Below are 10,320 nucleotides of genomic sequence, written 5' to 3' on the forward strand. Positions count from 1 at the left end.
TGTATTATAGTAATGCACTATGCATTATGGTAATACACTATGTAGTATAATAATGCACTATGTAGTATAATAATACACATAGTAATGCCCTATGTAGTATAATAATGCCCTATGTAGTATAATAATGCACTATGTAGTATAATAATGCACTATGTAGTATAATAATGCATTATGTATTATAGTAATGCACTGTGTAGTATAATAATACACTGTGTAGTATAATAATGCACTGTAGTATAGTAATGCACTATGCATTATAGTAATGCACTATGTAGTATAACAATACAATATGTATTATGGTAATGCACTTTGCATTACACTATGTAGTATAATAATGCACTATGTAGTATAATATTATACTATGTATTATAGTACTGCGCTATGCATTATAGTAATGAACTATGTAGTATAATAATACACTATGTAGTATAATAATGCACTATGCATTAAAGTAATGCACTATGTAGTATAATAATGCATTATAGTAATGCACTATGTAGTATAGTAATACACTGTGTAGTATAATAATGCACTATGCATTAAAGTAATATCCTTTGTAGTATAATGATACACTATGCATTACGGTAATGCACTATGTAGTATAATAATGCACTATGCATTATAGCAATGCACTATGTATTATAGTAATACACTATGTAGTATAATAATACACTATGTAGTTTAATAATGCACTATGTAGTATAATAATGCATTATGTATTATAGTAATGCACTATGTAGTATAATAATGCGATATGTAGTATAATGATGCACTCCTATGTACTGTATGTATTGTGACTTTTCTTTCTAGTCTTCTGTGTGGTCTGTATTTTGAATATGACAATATTTAAAGGGAATGAGCTACTTGCCCTTAGTGATGTCATCGAAGGGCTTACCTGGTACCTGTACTTCCTCATTGTCTCCCTGTAACAGGACTACCCCTCCATCGCTCACCTGGTTCAGAAACTGAGCGACAACAACATCCAGACGATCTTTGCCATCACAGAGGAGTTCCAGCCTGTTTACTTGGTCAGTCAGTTGTTCCATTACACTGTGTGTGGGTGTGTGTCTGTGTGTGTTTGTACGTGGGTGTGTGTGTGGATGTGTGTGTGGAATTCTTTTCAATTTCCTGTGCTTGTCTGTTAGAAGAAGCCCAACTCTTTGAAAGCAGCATCTGCTCCTTGTTACCAGTAGCATCTCTTTAGAGCTCTGCTTGTTCCCCAAATGGCACCATGTTCCCTAAAAAGTGAACTACTTTTGACGAGAGCCCTATGGGCCCAGGTCAATAGTACTGCACTTTGTGGGGAATAGGTTTCCATTTGGGCAGCATCCTTTCAATGTTCCCTGCTGCCCTCTAGTGCTTTTCAAGCCAATTAGAAGTCTGTCTGGAGTTCCGTAATGACCTTTTATCATATCCCCATCAGTCCAATGTTTGGACAATATTTGCAATCTGTCAACCTCGGTAGAATGGCGTTCTCATTTAGTTGATTCCACGATGCATCCCAAATGGCACCCTATTCCCGATATTAGTAGTGGACTATGTAGGGATTGAGTGCCATTTAGGACGCATCCTTGGATCTCTGAATTTAGAACCTCACAACACTGCAAAAAGTTGTAACTTTAGATTGACCTTACCACTATGTGATGCAGACCACAATCAAACTACTCCGCAATCTAAATGGGTCAGGCAAAACATGACAAAACTGTTTTGCTCTAGACTTTTCTGGTGAGTATTTAGAGATTGACATTCTAGTACATGATCATTTAGTGTATTGTGTTTTCTCTCTCAGGAGTTAAAGAATCTCATTCCTAAATCTGCGGTGGGGACACTCTCTGCCAACTCCAGCAATGTTATCAACCTCATTATTGATGCCTACAATGTAAGTATAGATTGGATTGGTTTAGTTACTGGAGAAGATGCACTTTCATCCTCAAAATAGTTGGCAAAACCATGCTGCTGCTACTGTTAAGTCATCACATTTCTCTTTCTGAACTGATCTTTCTATGGGAATAGTCAAAAATATGCTCTTCTGCTTTTGTAAAACTGAAGTCTACTGAAAATGTTGTATATGTTGTATATCCTGTACAAAGGGCTAATTATTGTTCTTTATGTGCTAGTCTCTTTCCTCAGAGGTGATTCTGGAGAACAGCAAGCTACCAGAGGGAGTGACCATAATGTACCAGTCACGCTGCAAGAACGGAGTGACTGGTGAGGGAGAGATGGGAAGAAAATGCTCCAATATCTCCATCGGTGACGAGGTGAGAAACCAAAACAACACGCCATTGAATGTTTTCTATTCTAAATATGTTTTTTTTTCTTCAGCTTTTTGGTACAATTATTTTAGCTTTCTGATCAAGTAAATATAATGTTTTCCATATCTGTAGGTGTCTGAGTTGTCAAGGTCATTGTTTTTATTACAAAATGTCATCCCTGATCTGTAGGTGTTTTTCATCATAAGCATCACAGCTAAGCAGTGTCCTAAAATGGGCAAACCAGAGACCATCAAGATCAAACCCCTAGGGTTCAATGAGGAGGTGGAGATCACTCTGAACTTCATCTGCGAGTGTGACTGTCACAAACATGGCATTGAGAACAGTGAGATCTGCCACAACGGCAACGGGACATATGAATGTGGAGCCTGCAGGTAAGGCACTTATGTTTCACTAGCAGAAGATTTAAACCCTTATTCTCCTTCCATATTGTAATCATTTCCATGGCATAGAGATACATTATGATATTAGATACTGTATATATAATGTGTTGTAAATCTATTTCTATGGGCCATTAGCATGTGACTGTTTGCATGTGAATATTTTTACATAGGCAGTCTTTTATGCAGTCCTCCCTTGTTGTTGTTAATAACATTACATTTCCTTTACTATCTGTCAGGTGCAATGAGGGCCGTATTGGTAGACAGTGTGAGTGCAGCACCAACGAGGTGACCAGCGAAGACCTGGATAAGAGCTGCCGTAAAGACAACGGTACAGACATCTGCAGCAACAACGGAGACTGTGTGTGTGGAACCTGTGAGTGTAAGAAGAGAGAGAACCCAGAGGAACGCTACAGTGGGAAGTTCTGCGAGTGTGACAACTTCAACTGTGACCGCTCCAACAACAAACTCTGTGGAGGTACGTGAGTTCAGTTCATTGGATGATCAATAAAGATTGTGTTTGCTGTGAAATGATGGTCAAGACCTGTGTTACATCTGAAGACAAGTGTAACATCTTCCTCAGAGCACAAACTACCTCTGTGTTTGTGGTGTAATGGGTCATTTCCCAATGAAATTAGAGATCAGTTGATCAAATCAGACATCGCCTTTTACGAAGTGAGATTTACCGTGTTCAATTTAGCTTCATTTCATCTCTAATCTAGAATATTATCTATAATATCAAATGATGTTTGAACTTTAGAGGATCATCTCTGACCCTGTGTGTTGTGTTGTGGCAGGACATGGTCACTGTGAGTGTAGGGTGTGTATATGTGATGCCAACTGGACAGGCAGTGCCTGTGACTGTTCTCTGGACACCACGACCTGCCTGGCTTCCAACAAGCAGATCTGTAACGGACGAGGCACCTGTGAGTGTGGCACCTGCAAGTGTACTGACCCAAAGTTCCAGGGCCCCAGCTGTGAGATCTGTCCTACCTGTCCAGGGGTCTGCACAGAACACAAGTGAGTTGAATAAAGGAATGAATGAATGAATTGTATTTGTTTATTTTATTCTGTTTTAACTATGCAGAAAACAATAATATACAACGAGTTTATTTCCAAAACGCTATATTGAAAAAAATTCACTTTTCTGTTTTTACATCAGAAATGATTCCTTATGGGTACCTTCGTGTGTGTGTAAAATATTACTGTTCTCAGATGTTTTTATTCATAGATTTTAGATGAAATATGTTATTTTTTGTGAACCACAATGCAAAATGTATGCTTTAGTCTCAGGTCCTGTCTGTCCATTGTTTAGCTGGAATGGAATGTTCGTATCCTATATATTTGACTGTGATACATTGTATTCGGAAATGATTCAGGCCCCTTGACTTTTTTTTCGCATTTTGTTATGTTATAGCCTTATTCTAAAATTGATTAAATTGTTTTATTTCCTCATCAATCTACACACAATAATCCATAATGACATAGCAAAAACAGGCTTTACGTTTTTTTTAGCACATTTATTGAAGATAAAAACTGAAATATCACGTTTACGTAAGTATTCAGACGTTTTAGTCAGTACTTTGTTGAAGCACCTTTGGCAGCGATTACAGCCTCAAGTCTTCTTGGGTATAATGCTACAAGCTTGGCAAACCAATATTTGGGGAATTTCTCCAATTCTATTCTGCTGATCCTCTCAAGCTCTGTCAGGTTGGATGGGGAGCGTCACTGCACAGCTATTTTCAGGTCTCTCCAGAGAGGTTTGATCAGGTTCAAGTCTGGGCTCTGGCTGGGCCACTCAAGGACATTCAGAGACTTTTCCCGAAGCCACTCCTTCATATGCTGTATTTGTCAAACCCTGATCTGTTTCACCTGTCTTGTGCTTGTCTCCACCCCCCACCAAGTGTCTCCTATTTTCCTCCATTATCCCCTGTGTATTTATACCTGTGTTTTCTGTTTGTCTGTTGCCAGTTTGTCTTGTTTTGTCAGCTCTCACCAGCGTCTTTCCCATTTCTCCTGTTCTTGTTTTCTAGTCTTCCCCGTTCCGACCTTTCTGCCTGCCCTGAGCCTGCTTGCCGGTCTGTCCCTTTTTGACTCTGCCTTGGACTACGAACCTCTGCCTGCCCTCGACCTGCCCTTTTGCCTGCCCCTTGGTTATCCTAAGTCGTGATAGTATTTCCTTCTGGGAATGCTGTGTGGATTACATAAAGGTTTTTTATGATGGTTGAAATGAATTCTGCTTTTTATTTTTTTTAATCTGAGGGACCGGTTCCTTCTCTCTTTCCTCAGCCTGAGTTGAATGCCTCTTAACCTTTTACGTAGGCATAAAGAGATGTCTTCCTTTATCTGTCTTAACCTCAATTATTATTGTGACCTTTGTTTACTTTCTTCTGATAATTCCAAGAAAGGGGACCAATGAACAGTCTAGACACAACTGTGCTATCTAAAACCAGTAGTGGTGGCAAGGGTACAGCATTGTCCACTACAAACACCTGCATGTGGAGTGGAACCTCAATATCCAGCTTTCTTGCATTCCAGTAGACTAGTGAATAGGGCTGTTGCGGTGACCATGTTTCTGCCACACCGGCAGTCACAAAGGCAGTCAAATTCCACATGACCATTTAGTCACGGTAAATAGGCTTCTCCAAGCTCTGATGGTCATTAGTAGCCTACCAAACTTGCTAACTGCCTGGTATTCAGCACTCTAATCACACACTGCATGAGAGCCCATGTTATTTACCAAGTCAGTTAAGAACAAATTCTTATTTTCAATGACAGCCTAGCCTACCAACCACCCCGATGTTGTGCAACATTTCTATAGGCTATGCATATGCGTGAGTCATGTCCTCTATTAAGAGGATCTCATCAGCTTTCTATAGGTTAGGCCTACTGTATTTTTTTCTCAACTTTCCTAATATTAAGCACATTGCTTATATTTACAAGAGGAGTATAGTCTACCTGGTTGGCATGAAAAGGAACCACGGGAAAAACGTCCTCCGTTCGCTATTTAAGTGCATAGATGACATGTTCTGAGACCAGTGCATGATAATGGTCCAATTTTTTAATAAAAAATTATTTCACATGTATTTAGTTTATGTAAAGACAAGATTAAATCAAGAATAGTCTGATGGGTGACAATATTAGCCAATAACTTGTGAATTATATGTTATCACTTGTGAATGATGCCCAGAATAAGGCAAGAAACAATGCCTTGTTTTTGCTACTTTTTCTAATCATAGTCGCACACCTCATGTAGCCTAGCCCATAGGCATATTGCAACTAAAGTGGCCAAATAACGTCTTAAAATTAAGCACATTAATCTGCTTTACAAGGGGTGTACAGCCTAACTGGCATACATAAGCAGCGCATGAGTTTCAATTTTGGGGAAGATCATTTTCACCATAAAAATGCACCTTTATAATAAAAGCATTACATGCATAATCGCATTTGCGGTCAGTTTTAATAATGGTGTTTTCCCGCTAATGGAATATTCGCGCTTATAGCCTATTGCCATATGCGCTTTGCTGAGTTTATAATATGAAGAAATAGCCTAATAGTTTATCAACATTTAAAGCTAAACGTTCTGATCTATTGCATTAGCCATTTAGCTTGAAAAATGTTTTTTGATGCTAGTGGTTGCATTCATTTGGGATCTATCGCATCCCACAAATGTCACAGACTTTGTTTGGAATATTTATTTCTCGCACAGAATAGAATAGGTCAACTTTTGTACTATGGGGGATAGTAGATTGACATAGGCTAGTACTTTTGCTGTTCGTTCGGCCTACTCATTTTGTTGGCTGACGAAACGTACATGTGGACAGTTCTTCCAATATCTTCAAATATTCACCTCAGAATTGGATAAGGACGTGGGCAGCTGCGTCCCGGATGTGTCTGTCTTCACTTGTAGCCTGTGAGAAAGACCCGATCACGTGATGGAGAACCATGGGAGTGAGAGGTGCTTCGGAGCGCGCAGCACCCAGATAGAACGGTACAACGCAGCACTTGAGGCCTTGTCAAGTGCTTGTCAAATTGTGAATGAGAGACTGATAAAGTGTGTACAGCCTGTGCAAAAACACTAAGCAGAGCTCATGCCTTTCAAGCAACTTTTTTCAAATCATCATTAGTCACATCACGCATCCTTACAAAGTATTACATATTAAAGCATATAGCCCAACGTTTGTACAACTAAAGTTACGTTAATAACTCTAAATGAAGCATATAGGAATACCTCATTCTTTGTTAATCACTCAACACAGAATACGCACTCCCTAAAATCATTTGGAGAAAATATCCTTTCTATTTTATTCAGCTTTGTTCAATTATATTCTTCATACTATGAAATAATATAAAATAATGCCACGGAATTCTAAGCAAATCTTTGTAGCCCATATAGCCATTTATCATAGCCAGATCAGGACCTAACATAAGGACAACTAAGAGTATGCTATTCTGTTCTTCTGAAATAGACTATATTTTCTTCATATCATGTTTCTTTAAACCTGTCTAAAATAAATAATGGATTTATTGTGAAGGTGTAGGCTATATTACATGGATTTATTAGACTTTTTAAAATGTAGATGTTCCAAAGGTCTGCATCAGTGGTTTGTAAGTGTGGAAGCCAGGAGATGATAAATGTGTTTTAATTAGCATCAATTACCATGAGACCGACAGTTATTTGCTTGACGATACATTTTGTGACTGCCACAGTCCTACTAGTGAATATGTCACAAGTCTAGCAAGCATCCAAATGCGAGACTACCTGCGTGTGTTACTCCATCTGTACAGAGTTACATGTCAATGTCCTGTCTTCCACAGGGAGTGTGTTCAGTGCAGGGCCTTTGGGACGGGGGAGAAGAAGGACACGTGTGAGAGAGACTGTAGCTACTTCAACCTGATCAAGGTGAAGGACAGGGGCAAGCTGCCTCAGCCAGGACAGGCTTTCCCCCTGATGCACTGTAAGGAGAGGGATGCCAACGACTGCTGGTTCTACTACACCTACGCTGTCAACAACAAGACAGAGAAGGAGGTCCATGTGGTGGAAACACTAGGTGAGAGCATATTACATACAGCCTACTATATCATTGTGACTGAGGATATTACAGTGAAAAGGGAAGTTATTTGTTTGTCTAATGAGTCCTTTTGTGATTAGAGCTAGGAGTTTTTGACCTGACTAGGAAGAATTCTAGGCACTACTTGTAGTTTTTCCTAGTCAGCTTACATGGTCAGGTAAAGTTCCTGGGCCTATATATAATGCAAATCAGGAAGGACTTTATTGTAAATCAGCATTTGCTCTTACAGTAACTGACTTGCCTGGTTAAATAAATAAACACAAGTTGGTATAACTGAATGTTCCTGACTGTGTGTTTCCTGCCTGTGTTCCAGACTGCCCTGCGATCATCCCAACTGTGGGCTGGCGTGGTGGCGGGCATCGTGCTGATCGGCCTGGCTTTGCTTCTCATCTGGAAGCTGCTGATGATCATCCACGACAGGAGAGAGTTCGCCAAGTTTGAGAAGGAGAAGATGAATGCTAAATGGGACACAGTAAGAGAGTGGAGGTGGTAGATACAGGACCACTATTCATTATGGCCCATAATGGGGATGATGATGATGATGATGTACTTTTGCAGGTCCTAGTTTGTATTCTCCCTGACTGTAATTTCAGTAAGTTGATTGAGATGTGGAAAACTGGTGTTATAGATATGGCCACTGTGTGAATTTCTTACGCAGAGAACAGACTCCTGAAGGAATACAGAATTGGAAATGTTTTACTCTCTCTCAACCTTTGATGATAGTTGCTTTTGACGATGACTTCATAAGATGTCACACACATTTTTCCACAGTCCTACCCAACAATTTGTTTAAAATGTTCTTAAAACCCTGTAGTTTTAAGTAATCTCTGTGCAAAATATGGCTATGAAAAAAGGAAGCCTTTTTGGAATGCAAAGGTCTGGACACACATCTGTCTTTTCATGGGAGTGGCTACAGCAGCTTAGTTTGTTCTGTGTTATACTTCAACCTAGTGGCATGTCATCTACACTGCAGGAGAGGTTAAATTCCAGACAGCAGGCAGGGTTTGAAATCCTTAATGATTCAGCTCATCCTGATTACTCCCAGTCAGACCAGCCACATGTGATAGCCTCTCTGGTCTGGTGACATGGGCAGGGCACTGAGGCTTCTGGACCCTCTCATTATGGTACATGGAGAAGACACCAGACCTAAATGACTGTATGAGAGAGCAGACTGACCTGACTTGTTACATATTAAAGGGGAATATAACCAGCACTGTAAGATGATTTTCAAAGGGAGATGATCAACCTCTGAGTCTTGGATCCTGATGTAGAAATACCCCTTTTTCAGGGGATTCATTTTTTCACTTCTTTGTCATATCATTGTTTCATTCCTTCTCATTTGTCTTCACCCATGCTTTTCATTTCATTCTCTGTTTCCTGTTCTTCATTTTATGTCCCACTCTCTCCCCATTGCAAGAGAATCCCATTTACAAGAGCCCTATTAATAAGTTCCAGAATCCGAACTATGGACATAAAGCTGTGGTTCTATAAGTTTGTATTTACTTTCCCTCTCCTCTGTTTTCCTGCATGGGTTTCCTGTTTGTTTGTTTGTTTATATGTTTGTGTCTGTCGACATACTGTAAACTGTCACTTTTTCATCCATCTCAATATTTCTGGCATTCATTTGGTCTCTTTGGGCCAAATAAGACAGTTGATGAAACTATGCAGAAAGATCCATATGAGGGGATATTAAAACCCACAATAATATCTATTGTTTTGTTGGTCAACACAAGCTGTCCCATCTGTTAGTAGTTTAAATGGAGGTAAGTATTAACAGGTGGTTACATGTAGGCCCAGTACACTTCAGTTTAAGTCTAATATTTATATTGTATTTAATGCTACAGTATGATGGAAATGGCATGTTGTGACTGTGACGTTTGTTGATATTTCTTCTAAAAGTGTTCCATGGATGACAACATAAATGCTCACTCACAATGACAGCAGCGTATCCAGGTGATAGCACGATCAGTTGGAAAGATCTGTCCAAAGAATGCTTCATAATCGTTTGATATTCTAAATGGATGGCTTGGATTCTGCAGTGGTGTTTTTTCCTAATAAATTGTCTCATGTTGCAGCTGTTGTCACACGACTGACATGTTATGTGACAGATATATTATGACTGACTGTACATTACAATTCTAACGTTTTCTCCTTGTTTCTCTTGTGCCGTCCAGGGCGAAAACCCTATCTACAAGCAGTGGCGACCCATCCCTGAGGGCAGGCAAAGCTCCACCTGTTTGCCTGTTTTGCATGTTATTTTGGCATTAATACATGTCACATATCAGTTTGCAAACAATGTACAAAAAATTGTCATTGAGTTTATAAAGCTGCATACAAACATCATCTATTTTCTCGTTTCTTAAGGCAGCTCCAAAATGTTGGTGCTTTCTGTGGTGGTACGGCAGGCAGTGGAAAATATGGAACATAGGGGTTGGTAATGTTCTCTAGTTGTGCAGTGATTGTCTCAGTGTTCTGTCACTCATGGGGACATTACGTCACCTCAAAATCTACGGGTAGAGCTAAAAAATTCAAGCCCCTTGGGTGCTGTCATAGAATTACATTAGAAGTGCCCATCCATGAAGTCTAAAGGTCATTGGC

At 39.6% G+C, this 10,320-nt stretch overlaps 1 pseudogene; it reads left to right on the forward strand.

Annotated features, from left to right (window-relative positions):
• LOC106578545 (integrin beta-1-like) overlaps positions 1–10,065 on the forward strand; it is a 35,956-nt pseudogene extending 25,891 nt beyond the window's left edge.
• The last annotated feature ends 255 nt before the right edge of the window (positions 10,066–10,320 follow it).

Source organism: Salmo salar, chromosome ssa19, assembly GCF_905237065.1.
Source record: "Salmo salar chromosome ssa19, Ssal_v3.1, whole genome shotgun sequence".
Classification (NCBI taxonomy): Eukaryota; Metazoa; Chordata; class Actinopteri; order Salmoniformes; family Salmonidae; genus Salmo; species Salmo salar.